Source organism: Pseudorca crassidens, chromosome 7, assembly GCF_039906515.1.
Source record: "Pseudorca crassidens isolate mPseCra1 chromosome 7, mPseCra1.hap1, whole genome shotgun sequence".
NCBI lineage: Eukaryota > Metazoa > Chordata > Mammalia > Artiodactyla > Delphinidae > Pseudorca > Pseudorca crassidens.
This window is the reverse complement of record NC_090302.1, coordinates 78,389,508-78,405,821: the sequence shown is the minus strand read 5'-3', so window position 1 is coordinate 78,405,821 and position 16,314 is coordinate 78,389,508. Positions and strand designations below refer to the sequence as shown.

General features: G+C 34.4%; 1 long non-coding RNA gene across 1 annotated transcript in view; it reads left to right on the top strand.

Moving 5' to 3' along the window:
* Positions 1 to 1,320: 1,320 nt before the first annotated feature.
* LOC137227091 (uncharacterized) overlaps positions 1,321 to 16,314 on the top strand; it is a 185,043-nt gene continuing 170,049 nt past the window's right edge. The window contains exon 1 of the long non-coding RNA XR_010944689.1: positions 1,321 to 1,380. This is a non-coding gene — a long non-coding RNA (uncharacterized lncRNA). The remainder of the gene's footprint in view (positions 1,381 to 16,314) is intronic.

The window sequence follows — 16,314 nt, the reverse complement described above, 5'->3', positions numbered from 1 at the left end:
ATACATATTATAGAAGAAGATATGTGGCTATTAAGTAAGCACATAATAATGTATGCAACAGTATTAGTCCTTAAGGAAATGCAAAATAAAACTATGATAAGGTATTACAACACACTTAATAGATTGTCTAAGACTGAAAAAGACTGACTGTATGGAGGTCAGGAGGATGTGAAGTAACCAGAACTCTCATGCAATGCTGGTGGAATGTACATGGTACAAGTACTTAGAAAAGGCTTTGAATATTTCATTAAAGGTTATACATACACCTTCCATACTACCCAACAATTTCACGCCTAAATATTTACCGAAAGGAAATGAAGGCATATATTTACATAAATATTTGTATACAAAATTTATAGCATCTGTATTTGCCAAAAAATGGATACAACAAATGTCTGTCTGTAGATGAATTGATAGATTGTGGTATGGCCATAATAGAAATACTGTATTAAAAGAATAAAAAGGAATAAACTGAATAAAAAGAACTGAATTACTGAATAAAAAGGAATAAACTATCAGTATATACTAAAGATGGATAAAACTCAAAACTTATTGATTGAAATAAATCAGATCCCCCCAAATCCATCCTATATGATTGTGTAAAATTTTATAAAATTCAAATATATTGACAGAAAACAGAAAGAAGATCAGCACTTACCTTGGGATGAGGGTGTGAGGAAAGACAAATTATTTTATGAGAAAGAAGTCATGAGAAAGAAGTCATGAGAAAGAAGTTAAGAGTGATGGATATATTACTTGCCTTGATCGTGATGATGCCTTCAGGAATGTGTGTGTGTGTGTGTGTGCATGTGTGTGTGTGTGTGTTTGTGTGTGAAACATTACGTCGTCCAATAGAACTGTTGAAAAAATATACAATATATTTCACCTCCCATTCTAAATGAAATGCATTTAAATGTAAAAGTGATATAAGTTAATGCCAGACATCCAAATGTACGTATTCACGGACCGGCTGAAAAAATTGGTTTGTTCTTGCTGTTGTTGTCGCCATTGTTTTTGTGTTTTTACAAATCATAGAAAATAGCTAGCTGGCTATATAGATGCTATGGTCTGAATTGTGTTGCCCCCAAATTCATTTAATGAAGCGCTAACCCCCAAGGTGACTCTATCAGGAGATGGGAGTCTTTAGGAGGTATTTGAGGTTAAATGAATCCATAAAGATAAGGCTTTAATCACAGTAGGACTGTGATCTTATAAAAAGAAAATAAATATTTCTTTCCCTTTCCCTTTCTTATTTTCTCTCTCTCTCTTCAACATATGAAGACATTGTGAGAAGGTGGCCATTGGCAAGCTGGGAAAAGAGCTCTCACCAGAACCCAGCCATGCTGACCCTCTGATCTCCAATTTGCAGCCTTCAGAACTGTAAGAAAATTACATTTCTGTTGTTTAAGCAGCCTAGTCTATGGTATTTTGTTATGACAATCCAAGCTTATTAAACAGAAACATGTAAGTGTAGAGACCACTGTCTCTATAAGCCTGCAAATTAAGTTTTATAATGATTGTCAAATTTGAGTTAATATCTACAACAGAAAAGAATATTTAAAATTTAATTTGAGCACAATTTTATATCAAAGAGTAGAGATTAATCATCAATTGTCTTTTATTAATTTAGCATAGATGAGTATATATTACCTGAAATTTATTAATCATTAAATATTTATATAATTTATTAAAATATGGTTTTGAACATCTGGTGAAGCATGCACGGTTGACTCACTCAGTTATTAAGGATTTCAGATGCCCTTCTTCCTTCTCACTTCGATACAGAAGACAGAAAATCTATATACTTGCTTTCCTAGCCTCTCTTGAACCTATGAGTTTCTTGGAAGCAGTTCTGTCCAATTCAACATGACAGTTTGGGGAAGTTTCTGAAAAGTGTTTGGCTTTATCTGATAAAAAGAAAAGAAAAAGTTTGTCTCCAGATCTCTCAGTTCGTTTGGCTTTGAATGCAAATACAGTGTTTACTGCCAGTAAGGCTATTTTGCAATAATGAAGGAAATTGGGCAACTGAATGAACTTCAGTGCACACTTGCCTCTATGCATCTTGTTCTATGTAAAAAAATCAAATATTTAAGCCATTGAAAGTTAAGTATTCTGTTTAATACAGCCAAACATTCTTAATCAATAAGCCCAGTGCATATTAAAATAATTGCTTGGCACCACAATTACAGAAATGGAAAGTGTTGATTTTGATTCTGAACACTTCAGAGTCTCCTGAGGATGATAAGCAAGTAAAGAAATGCTTGGAGAGAGTTTCTTCTGTAAGATGAAGGCATGGTGCTAAGGCATCAATCAGAAGACCATTATTCAGTGAGAGAAGGGTAGAGAAGGCTTCCTGGATATGGAAGCTTGGCAGGAAGAGTATCATTTAGCCAGATAAAGAATGGAAGGGCATTCTAGCCTCAAGAAAGAACTGTCCATCTACGTTGTTTAATTCTTCTTTCAAAATGTACCTTTTAAGCCATCCTCTTCTTTCTATTCCTGCCTTACCCGCCCTAGTTCAGATCACAGCCTGACCTACTTGATTATCCTGTTTTCTTCCCTTCTGTACTCACCCCCACCCCAAATCCATTTCTTACTAGCAGCTAGAGATATGTCTTTAAGAGAAAAGAGATCATGTTACTCCACTACTTTAAATCTTGCAGTAGACACTATCTCCCTTAAAATAAAATGTTTGTAAGTTATTCTATATAATAAATGTCTAAAAAGTATGAAGGCAAGTTAGAAAAATAAAGCAAATTGGGCAACCAAGTAATATCAGACTCTTAGAATTAAACCTGGATTATCTAAAGTGACAAATACATCAACTATAATACACAAACAAAACACATCTTTTAATGCTTTTTACACAACTAACATCTTGACTGTAAGACTTATTCATTTTTTGGGGGGAAATGTTTCCAATGAAAAAAGAGGGGGTAGAAAAAGAAAGAAAACATTGCTGAGCCAGTTGCCCTGAATGGCATTAAGCTCTCAGTGTGTACAGTGAGTGAAAATGAATCTGACATACTTTATTACAAAATCAGTGAAATAGCTTCATGCAGGTTAGCAGGAAAACCTGGCTTGTATGCCAACATTGCTGAAAGCATTTATATGAAGGAAAAGCCAAGTACTCCCTCGTGTTAATACACACCATGATCTATTGTTGGAACAAGAGTCTGAGCTGTAAGCCTTTGGGAACATAGGGAACAAAATCTTTTACCCATGACTTTATGCAGATGCTTTGTTTTTGCAAAACCTTTTTCACTTTTGCCTCTAGAAAGGTACTGAGATTTTCACACAGTGCAAAATGACTAAAACAATATATCACAGAGGAATGTGTATAGTATTTAGATGAGTCAAATAGGTTGGTTCAGGACAAGGATGACTCTTACCATACTGTATTGGCTTAACTTGAATTCAAGGGTCTGGGGTCAAGAATGAAGTTACAAAGTAATGTTCTTGGTTTTCTGATGGATGGAACTGTAACAAATGGGGTTGGGAAGTGGAACAGGGACAGAACAGTTATGAGAAAATTAAGAGACCTTGAAGTTATTAGCTGGAGACCTTAGTATGGCAGGTCATACATTACCAGAGAAAGTACCCAGACTCCTTTAATTTTATGTTACCAAGAATGTGCTGTAGTTATAATGTGTATTGCTGTATATTTCTTCATCTCACTTTAAGAGCAATTTTGTGCTGGGTACAATGCTACGTCCTAGGGTTTTCTTGATGCATAGCACTCAGTCATTCTTTCCTTAGAAACTTCTTGGTCCAGTTTGTGAAAGGAGACATTTGAGCAATGAATAACAAGTGCTCATCACTCAGTAGTTCAGGTTGTGCTGCATTTGGCTGAAGAAAGGATAATTAATTGTTTTCCTTAAGGAAATTAGAGGAGGCTCCATGGAGGTGGTACATGTAAGACAAACAAATATTGTGATAAAAGTTTGAAATAATTTTATCTTCATGTGTAGCAAATGGGAAGTTAATAAGAATGTGAAGAGAAATAATATTGCTATTTGTAGGCTTTTGGTGTACTATCTTTTCTTCATATTAAATAACATTTCATTTATACAGAGTTTTATTTGTTGAATTAACTCATCTTCCAAAGCTTACATGCCACATGGTCAGTCCAGATATCTTCTCATTTTTACATTCATTTCTCATTTGCAATTAGCGTATGATTTAAACATCATGCACTCATAATCAAATGTCTTTCATTAGTTCAGTAGAAAAAAGCAACTTTAAGAAATTAACATGTAGTCTACTATGTCTCCTTTGTATTTAGCTTAAATATTTATATGTTTAGCATAAATATGTATATATTTCACAATATAGCACTCTCTGAATTCATATCTACTGTTTCTGCTCTCACACTGCTTACTAGATGACTTGCATTTTGTTATTGGTCTGTTTTTCCTTTCCGCTGCTTAAAACACTTGAACAAATTAGTTATTTGCATGTAGTGTTTTTGTATGAATAAATCAAGGAAGAAAAACTAAACCTATACTTTGTAGAAATGAAATCATTACAGTGGGCCCTGTATTACTTCTGAGTCTAGTTAGACATATTCAGTCACGGCACTGCCTGACACCTCTTTCTACTGTCACAGAGTAAGGTCTGTGACTGATGATGTATAACTCATGAAGAAAGGTGGCAAAATTGATGGGAATGGAAATTCAGAACGGCCAAATTTTGATTCAGGCTCCTAGAATTAGGCAACCATGCTGATCAGTTCCCAATATTACTGGCGAGGTTACAGACATGGCCAAATGTTGTTAAATTCATAAGACATCAATTTAATGAAACTACAGTCCTGCAGTCACCAGTGAGCATTTGTTTCCCATAGGACACAGAAAATAAGCAATCTTTCAGACCCAATCTTTCAAGTATGGAGATGGGAGGAAATCAGCTGTGTGGAGCAATTCAAAATGAATAAAGAGACTATATTTTAAAGTGAAATAAAGTGGCTTCAGCCATGGTCACTTGTGTCAAATTCAATCTTTTAACTGCAAATTTGATTGGTATGATGTTTCGGGATAGAGTTGCAGATGGGGTGATGAGGTCTTCAGAGTCATTATAGAACTGAGAATTGAGACAAGTTTCTTCTTGTAAGACATGGAAATCACAAACCTTATTTTTAGGTTGGTGAGGTTAAAATGAGAAAAAAATATATGAAAGATCTGAAGCATAGTAGAGTGCTAAATAAAAGGCAGTTTCCTCTCTTTCACTCAAGATTCCTTAGCAGTAATTGGGAACAAGTTATTCTTAGGAACTCTGGAGCAATTCACTAACTTTTGCCTGTTTAAATAATAGAAAGGAAATCCACCATAAGTAATTGGGGGAGAACTATATGATAGAATTTCCATCAGTCAAAGTAATTTTGCACTGCTGATAACCAAAATGGAGTCTGTGGTTTATACAGTGAAAGGTAAGAAATCGTCTGTTTTAAAGTCTCTAAATAGGTAAAAAGATGAGAGTGAAAGTTCTGGTCCAGATAGTGATGATTGTTGGTGTAAAAATGTGCATTTCCATAAGTGAGGAAATGGAGATATTCTGTAGGCAGAAAGAAAGCCTCTAGTAGAGTTAGATGAAATCAGAGAAATTGTTAAGGACCAAAGGGACTTTCATAAAGGAGTTGCATCAAACATGATAATTGACAGTGAAACACCTTCTCCAAATCATCTAAACACTCAAGAAGATTAACAGGATAAAAAAGTTCCCAGAGTTTCAATGGCGGAGAAGCAGAAGGTTTAGTTCAATGTAATTCAAAAAGCATGTATTAAATATTTATCAAATGGCAAATACTGTACCGAGCATGAAATAGTCATAAGACATTTTTAGTCCCTGTCCTATAGAAGCTCATGTTTCAGTAAAGAGGAAAGCAAGTTGGCAAATATTTCTTATGCCATCTTATTTTAAGTTTGTTAAGCGAAACCCCCAACTTTAAGCTCCATGGGGCTAGAGATTTTTGATGTTTTAATTTTGTGTTGATTGTTTTATCTTGACTGATAAATCTGCAATACCTCAATTTATACCTCACTTTATATAATTGGTACATATTAGGTATTAAATAAACTTTATTGAATGACTGAATAATCAAATTAAAAAGGAAACATTCTGTTTAAATGGAAATAATTTTGATTTCCTATGGGAAACCTCTCCAAACTTCACACCATCAACCCTATTAGTAAAGATAGGCACACAAACATCCCCATCATAGGTATATGAATCTTTGTATGCAGGTACTGCTATGCTGATCTATTAAGAACATAGAGAATAGAGAATAAAAAAATAAAGATGAAAATAAGATAAAAATAAATAGGAATAGAAGTTTTAATATTTTTCTTCCCATTCACTTATAAAATGTGTGTGTGTGTCCCCTGAGGTTCATGAAATCAGTTTGTTTTATTTTGTTTTGTTGTGAAGGAACAAAGTAAAAATGTTATCTGACATGTATATGACCCAGTGTAAATTTAGGGTGATCTACACTTTTTTATGTCTATAATCCTAAAAGTGAGAACTAGAGGAAGACACGCTGTATAACTGGTAAAACTGAGTAAACAATCTGCTATATTTCATTTGGGCAGAGTCAGTCATGAAAAGAACATATGAAATGACAGTTATAATGGTATTGAGTGGATCCTTGAATGAATTAATTCCTGATCTGTAGGTAAAGAAAGATCCTTTCTGAAGATAATAGAAAAAAGTTTCCTGGCAAAATATATTCAATTGTATAACCTTTAAATGTACTTAAACAGTTCTCTCTTTTACTACAAATTTCTCAGAGCCCAATTAAGTAACTACTATGAAGACAATACAGGAAATGAAAAAATGCATTTCAAAATTAGTGGAACTTTATTAGCTAACATAAAATGATTCTTGATTAGGTTTCAACTTTTATTGAAGTTTTGTGTAGGAAAAAAAAAATCTGGTTTACTTGTTTCACGATTCTTTCCAAGGTGATGTGATTGATGGAATGTGGCCAACATAACCCAGGTAAATTGAAACAAGTTACCTGAATGTAGATAAAAGTTGCCAGAAAGTATGTAGTTACTACACACCAATTAACAGCTCTGTGATAAAGGTCAGGAAACCCTGCCCTTTGAAGTCCCCTAAAAGAAAGCTACTGCTTATACTACCACTTGATGGCTTGAAGATCCTCTATGAAAAGCTCTCCTTACTAATTTATTGGCATTGTTTGATCCCAGTGGTCTCTGTCATCTGTTCTGGAGATCTTGTTTGCCTTTAATTATGTGTACTGGTTATCATAGTACATTTAGGAATGGTTTTCATCAAGGTCTAAAAGTGGGCTAGCTGAAGTGATAGTAGAACTTGGAAGTCAATGTTGAATTCTTCCTAAAAGAGGGCACTCAAAATGTCCAGGGACAAGTAACAGGAAGCCAGCCCAGCATATTGCGAGTGTTCCCTGCATGAGTCCGATATATCAATTTCCTGCGTCTACCATCACTCTCAGGCCTGGCTGAAATTTATTCCAAGGCATTATGATACTGCTGCACATTAGTAAATTTGGTCTTGGGCATCTGTGGCGATAGAACAGGTGGAATTTCCCATATGGATCAAAAGACCCAAAAATGGCTATCCATAACATCCTGTTTTACTTCTGACAGTGGTATTGTCTTAAGCCACACATGGTAGCCCTAGTACTGGCAAGATTCCACCACCTTTATCATGAATAATAACCTTAGGAGAATAGTATCATTACAACAATTTTATAAAACTCCCATTACTGAGGTTTATAAGCTTAAATTAAGTCATACGTACAGCTTCGAGCAACCACTGTGGCCAAGGAGATACAATGTTCCAATTAGCAAGATACTCTTTCTAAAACCAAATGTGTAGAAGTTGTTAAATATACCCAAACCAGGGGCTTCCCTGGTGGCGCAGTGGTTGAGAGTCCGCCAGCCGATTCAGGGGACGCGGGTTCGTGCCCCGGTCCGGGAGGATCCCACGTGCCGCGGAGCGGCTGGGCCCGTGAGCCATGGCCGCTGAGCCTGCGCGTCCGGAGCCTGTGCTCCGCAACGGGAGAGGCCACAACTGTGAGAGGCCCACATACCGCAAAAAAAACAAACAAAAAAAAAAAAAACCCAAACCAGATGTGCTATTTGATTCAGGGAGGGCTGTTCCCAATTGCAATATCATTGTTATCTGAAGTCAAAATGGATGATGGATAATTAAAATTATCTCTATAAAGTAAAATCCTAGGACATTTCTCTCTTCAGGGAACTGTCATTTGAATGGCACCCACTTTCATTATAATAACACTCTTCCTGGGGAAGATATCTTGACATAGGCTGCTCTGTGCCAGGGTGAACCTTTTCTTATGGAAGAGTCTTTCTTAATGTTCCCTTACAAAATTTGTCATGTATCTAACAACTATCTTAAAACACACCTGTTTTACAAATGCAGTGACTGTTTCATTTTATAGAGTTAGCATTTTCATCATTTTATAAAGTCTAATGCTTGATATACTTAAGAAACTGAGTTGAGACTCTACCATTAGGCATAAAATTTATGAACGCCTAGTAGAAATTTTTTTTTTCTACCTGTGTCATTTTTCCTCAAAGGCCATCCTTTTGAGCTGGGAATTAGCAAATCATTCATGTTTTATGGAAGTTTATGCTTCTGGAATTCAGAAATCGCAGCAGTTAGAGATGAAAAGACCTTTAAAATGACCAGTACATCAAGCTTATGCCCTCCTGTGAAAGCAGGAGACAGAGAGTGAAAGAGACAGAGACTGTTACTGATCTTTATTCTAAGAAAATCTCTATACTATTAAACTTCTAATGTTGTGTTGAAATATAAATTTATTTCCAATTGCTGATAAAGACAAAGTTTTCAAACACTTTTAACTGAAAAATATTTGCATTCTTACCATGGTGTTTTGATTTGATTTGATTTTGATTTTTTTTTAATTGATATATAGTTGATTCACAACATTGTGTTAGCTTCAGGAGTACAGCAGAGTGATTCAGTTATATAGATGTGTGTGTATGTGTGTAGTTTTCAGATTCTTTTCCCTTATAGATTATTACAAAATATTGATTATAGTTCCCTGTGCTATATAGCAGGTTCTGGTTATTTATCTATTTTATATATAGTAGTGTGTATCTTTTCATCCCAAACTCCTAACTTACCCCCCTTTCCCCTTTGGTAACCGTAAGTTTGTTTTCAGTGTTTGTGTGTCTATTTCTGTTTTGTAAATAAGTTCAGTTGTGTAGTTTTTTTTAGATTCCACATATAAGTGATATTATATGATATTTATCTTTCTCTGTCTGGCTTACTTAGTATGATAATCTCTAGGTTCATCCATGTTGCTGCAAATGACATTATTTCATTCTTTTTTATGGCTGAATAATATTCCATTTATGGTGTTTTGATATGTATCTTTTTTCAACTTAATTTATTTTAAAGGTGCAATCTGAATTACTCAGGAGCCTTTACTTAATAGCAGAAATTGAAAATACCTAATGGGATTTCAAGCAGTTTATTTAGGGAGGCAGTTAAGTTTATGACACATGTTTGGAAAAACACACTACTTTTCTATGTGTAGAGCACCTTGATTGTTTTTAGGTTATTGACAAGGTAGTTTAATAAAAGTCATATTATTTCCCACTGGTGCTAAATACATTTAATAAAACATTATTATAATTCCATTTTATTTTTAATCTTTGTTTTCTTACCACAATGTGAAATTTTCTTATCTAACTTTAAAACTGAAGAAAGCAACATCTAGCACATGAGGATAGAAATAATGTGAAAATACAGAAATACGTAAAGAAGGAGATTATTATAATGTATCCAAATCATTTGAAAGGTTTCTCAAAGTAGCATTGTAAATGGGAACCTGAACAAAATGTCAATATTATGGTATGTTGTATCTCAAAACATTCTCATCAAAAGCGATACAAATTTTTAAAAATAACTAATTTTTATATTTAATCACCAAGTGTTACTAAACCAGGTTTTTTCATTGCCAGACATACAGCTAGCCAAACGCTGAGATGCTGAGATTTGCAGCAGAGAAAGGATTTATTCAGAAGGCAGTCAAGCAAGGAGATGTGAGAACAAGTCTCAAAATCTGCCTCCCTGAAGGACAGGGGCTTGGGATATTTATGGAATAAAGAAGCAGGGTACTTCTTAGGTGTGGGGAAAGGAGTTTGGAGGTAGGGAAAAGGTGAGGTAATCTGTGTTCTATGCAGGCTTATCTGAGTTACATGCTTCTTCATGGGACGTATGTTTTAAAATGGAGGCGCTTAGCATGATCTGAGGGTGGAGTTTTGGGCCCTCTAACGTCAGAAGGTCATTCATCTGACACCTGCACAGGTCCAGTTTTAGGGTCGGTGGTCCCGACCAGTCTTAGCCAGCTTGAGCTCGAACTAGACACGACTGACTCCAAGTTTCTACAAAACACTTCAGGCAAACATCTGTTTAGGCTAGGTGAAACTTGGAGTGTATGCAATTTGCACCAAATAATAAAGGCGAGCTTGCTCAGGGAAGGTGGGCTGCAAGTGGAGGGGATTTTAGCAAGCTGCAAGACTAGCTCAAGAATTTCTGTTAGTCACCAGTTTCTGTTAACCCTAAGGGGCATGGTTTCATAACAATCAAGAAGGGGTTAAAAAAGTACTTTAATGATTAACTCTAGAAGCTTTTTTGCGATCCTCAGTGTGGTCAGAAATGCCTTTTTCCACTTAGTCCTGACTACCTTATCACATCTGAGATTTTTCTAGGTTAACTGAATAAAGAGAGAAAGCATTCCAAACCTGAATAAAGAGAGAAAGCTTTCCAATATTTTTTCAAATACGCTGATTTCCTACCCTTGTTTAAAACTTTTTGATGGCTCCTATTTTGTCCAAATGTGCTTTTCACAGTCATTAGATATTTTACTCAATTTCCCCCTTTTTTCGTCCAGCCTAGTGTTTTAATCAACTGTGTAGCCATAGGGCGTTACTGAGGTTCTCAGAAATTACCCTACTCTGTTTAATTTGGCACCTTTGCAAAACTGTTCCATTTGACTTAAACAGCTTGGTTCAATTCTGCTCTTAATTTTCACAGACATAATTCCTGTTAACTTTTTGTATTCTTCTTAAACATCACCTTGTCTGGGAGCCTTAGCAGATGACACAATATTGTATTACTTTCTGCTTATATACCTTTCCAGAGTGCCCTGTATCATAGCACTTACCATATGCTCTTAGCCTGACTGTAATCTTGTATTTTTCCTTCTGCTATCTAATTGAGGACAGGCCTGTGTCTCATTTATTCCCAGAATCTAAACACTGCTTGACACATAGTATGGGCTCAATATATAGATGCTTTCATACATTTGTTGTGTTTCTAACACATTTGTGGAATAGGAGTGAATTATTTGAAGACAATGGCAATTCTTCCAAAGCCTCTCAAATAAATTAAATTTATTTCATCTATAATCATGTACTAAATTTGTTTTCAATTTCCAAATGCAAGTTATTTAAATCTTTTAAATTCGTTATGAACTACATACAAATATTCATTTTCCCAACAACTAGAGAAATATATAAAACACAGCTTAAAAAATCTGAACCTCCCACTGGCTTTCTGGAATTCTTTCACTCCACATTTTAAATGATTTATTCAAAATAATGATTAGATTTCATATAGTGTTTATTTGGAATGGATTGCATTATATATCTCAGCAAAAGTGCATATCTCAGCATCATGCAACTTTAAGTCATATTTCACACAGAGTACAGTGGATTTAAGGGATTATACTTAAGGAAAAGTTTAAAAAAACACAAAACTTTGCAAAACCTATTATCATTTTCTCCTAAATTTCAAATTTTGGAATGTGACTCATATACAAAAGTTGACATAAAAAATTATAAAATAATAGTTTCCACTTCTCTAGTGTGACTAGCTCAGTATATCACTTGCACAGTATTTCATGTTATCCTGATGATGCCATGTGGATTTGGATACATTGACAATTATGTTTGTAATGGTTGTGCTCAATAACTTAGCTAATATGGTTGTGATGTAGCAGTATTTTTCTACCAAATATTCCTCATCCTACCTGTTGTGTCATCTTCAGTAAGAGGATTCTATTATCCCCTTCTCTTTGATGACACTCTTGCCTACATGACTTACTTTGGCCAGTAAAATTGTGAGCCCGAGTGATGGGCATTATGTCTTTTCTGAGCAAAAGCTGTTTGAGTTACCTCACAGCTTGTCATGTTTATTTTTTCTCTATACCAAGACTAATAATGTCCCAGGTAAGGGCTGCTACAGCACTATGAATTCTGGAAAGATGGCATGAAGCAGAGATGTAGTTGACCACTTGAGATCCCTCCTTCCTCCTGGCTGTGTGAACTTTAACCGATTACTTAACCTCCTCTCTGAGTTTCAGTTTTCTTATTTGGAGTCATGAGTGTTGATACTTTGTCATATATTTTTTATGCATAATTAAATGAATATAAAGAAACTAGCTAAACACCTGGAAGTGCATGTGTAAGCAATAAACGATGGAAATCTCTGTTCTTAATCTTTGAAATTCAGCTGGAAGAAAGTCACTCTGGGTCTTCCTTTAGCGTTAATGCATAAGTTTTTAGCATTTAGAAATCAGTATAAAATAATGTAAAAAAATCCCATATATACATTTAACAAGTATTAATATTTATTACTGATAAAATAATTAAGATTAGTGTAATCTTATTGTAATAATAAGTAGCTGTTATTACTACGTAACATTTTTCTGTTCTATGTGTATCTAAAATAAATTATGAATTCACATTATTTCATCCCCAAATGCATTTCTAAAATTAAGGGCATCCCTAATACAATGCAGCTATCATAGCTAACAAATTAGCAATTCCTTAAATTCAGTTAATATTTCACTTCAGTTAATATTTCAGTTAATATTTCATTCCTTAAATTCAGTTAAAATTTCATTAAATTTTACTAATTGTTTACAAAATAGTTGTACATTTGGGTTTTTTTTTTCAGGACTAGGATTCAAACAAGGCCTTCATATTATACTTTCTTATGATTCTCGAGTCTATTTTTCATGTAGTTTTGGAGAAATTGTTTTATATATAAAGAAAAGTAGAAACAAATAATACAATGAACAACTGTTTGTCTGGAATCTAGGTTCAATTGCTAGTATTTTGCTACATTTAGTAAATCTATTTATCTATCGAATCATCTGTCTAACTATATTGCTAAACTATTTTAAAGTAAATTCCAGAGGTCCTAACACTTAACCTTTAACAATTCATAACCCATTAAAAAAAAACTATATTCTCTACCATATTTTATACCACAAACACCTAAAATTAATATACCTAATATCCAATACCCAGTATTTTAGTATTTCTAAGATGTTGTTACTTAGCTGGAATGAAAAGGCAGAGAAGTATGTGCTGGACAGTGAGGGATTAAAAGAAAAAGCTTGCATAAGTGTCTGCCTTCAGCCCTGCCTTTCACAGCACCCATATGCACATATTATTACAACCAAATGTGAGGCAAAACCCTTAAAAACAGCTTGGAAAGGAAATATATCACAAGTGCGCATTGTTCAGTGTATTAGACTATAATGAGAAGATAAATGGTACTCATCATTGTCAGGAAACCACTAAAAATATTGAAAGTCGATATTGAACTCTTCAGGGGAGAGTGAATAGTAGCAGTGAAAGAGGCACTGGTTCATTGGAGAGTGGAATAGTGATAGGAGAAACTTTAGTGACATGTATGGAAAGGGAAACATTTGTATAAAACGTGTGCCCATGGCCTTAGGAAGTTTCTGGTTTTATTTTCTGAGAATCTACTATGGAACACCAGAAGCTATGGTAAAATGGCCTGGCAAGAATAAGTCCAGTAACACAAAGCCTTAATAGAAGCCAAGCTGGTGCCCATCAGTTGTCCCTCATGGGCTTACTTTTTGCAGAGTAGACGGGCACCCACCGTCTGAAAACTTGGATAATGAATGTGAGACACTAAGGCAGTTTCTTAAATGCTGTATCTCATGGATTAATATGTGAATAAGGTATAGGAAGGAATTAAAAGGGCAGAAAAGTTAATAAAAGTTGAGAAGACAGAGATATGGAAAAGTGGGCTTCTAAAGACAATTTTAAAATAAAATTAATCCATTATGCGTACATTTAGGAAGGGTGTTCTTTCCTTCCTGGCAGATGGTAGCACAATAGAATTCCTTAAACACTGTTGGAAGTGGCAGTGCACGGTGATGGCTGCTGATGTATAACACTAATACTTTTTTAGAGTGACAGCACTCTTGATGATGGATTATACTAATATTGTAGTTTATCACCTGAGCAGAACTGTGATGATGCATTACAGCAATATATCATCAAAGCAGTTGTGTTTATTTTCTTTCTCACCAATCTAAGTCAAGTTAAAAATTCTGTTAAAAGGGTAAATCTTTAAGTCCAGGATGGCTTTCAATCTGTTTGTTTGGGGAAAAAAAGGGCATGACATTTGTAGTTACTATAAAAAATGCAAATGACTACCGAGAAGTCATTATTTCGCTTTAGTGCTTAACATTTACATCTCATAACCTTGCTTTAAAAAAATATAGTATATATGTAATGAAGTTTTGCTTTGTATTGGCAGAACAAAATTTTATATCCACTGTATCTACAATAACATTCCTGGTCTGACAGAAAAGTCTGAATGAGGCTAAGGATAGAGATAATACTTTATTACATAATTCAGGGACTATGATGAATAAAATGAGGTCAAAGTGGTTGTATTAATTGTCTTAATTTGAGAAAAGTAGAAACTACTATCATACAATGAGGAATTAGCTCCTAAAGGTACCTCATTTTCTCAAGTAACCAGGTAAACTTTGATATAGATGATTATGTGATTAAGAGAACTAGAAAGAATGATTTAATTCTGGATATTGTAGAGAAACTGAGGTTTACTGGTGGGATGGGCATTATATGGAGGGCAGCAGGAGAAATAAAGGAAAATTAAGGGGAATCAGAAACCTGTACTAGCAGGAAGTTTAGATCCATCAATAGTGGCTCCTAAGATCAGTTTGGACTGAAGTTTAGGGTTGATTATCAAGGGCAATTCCAAATGTAAAATGTATATTTATAAATGAAAATTATCCATAAGGATTTGGACTGAGAACTAGTCAGTGCACAGAGGTGAGGTGGATGGGGGAGTAGTCTTGGTGTACAAAGAGTAAAGAGCTGTCTTAGAACACTCTTGACAACTACCTTTCACCCAACAAATCTGAATTGTGAGTTGTCTATTACTTTTTTTAACTTTCTAGAAATATAACTTATTTTAAAATTAAACAACTGCACCCTCTTTAAGTGTCAGCTCTCTTTTCTCCACATTTAAATCATTTCATTTACAGATTATCCTCCATGATCCATTTCATGATGTTTTGCCTCTTTCCAGGGATATATACAACATGCAATTTAACCAGCAAAACATTTTTTTTCTAATGTGAGAGTGGGCGAAGTAGAACATTTGGACCAAAACACAGTGTCATAATATTGATGCTCTTGCTAATAGATCTAAGTTGTGCTTGTACAGATAAAATTTTTTTCAATAATCACAAAAAATATGTACAAAAATTATATGTATTGTAGCCAATTCAATGATATCTGTTGCCTTCATTTGATTTAGCAGATAAAAAATTTAATATTAATCGAAGTATGTGGCAGATGAAGGCTTTATTATTGTATATTTTTGCCTTCTTTTAAATGCCAAGTCCATGAAGCACAATATTTAATCATATAATGAAGTCAGTGAGTAGGTGTGAATGTATTAGTGTGTTTCTGTTAAGTTAGGACAATTGACAAAGGAGAACTAACAAAAGTAAAAGTCATATATCTTGCAATTAATATATTTATAGTATACTTGGGGAGTCAAATACTAATAACAATAAAAAGCTTTACTGTGTAAAGTGCTATGAAGTCCACAGGGCCATAGTGTTCAGGATATTACTTTGCCTTTATATTGACTCTGGAAGGTGAGTGGTACATGGGTTAAGATCTTGGACTTTGGATTTCAACAAATCTGGGTTTTGAATCTCAGCTCTTTACTTTACCATATACATGGTTTTGTGACAGTTAAGTATGTAAATCTCTTAATATCTCCAACACTCAATTGTTTTCATCTGAAAAATGGAGAATAGAAAGAATATATATATAATAGACATTGTGTGGGATTAAGGCGATAATATGATTTTTAAAGGTTTACTGCAGTATTCTGGGCATTGAAAGTGCTCAGTATATACCATTATTTTCTGTTTCTTCTGCATTTTCAAATTAGAAAACTAAGGAC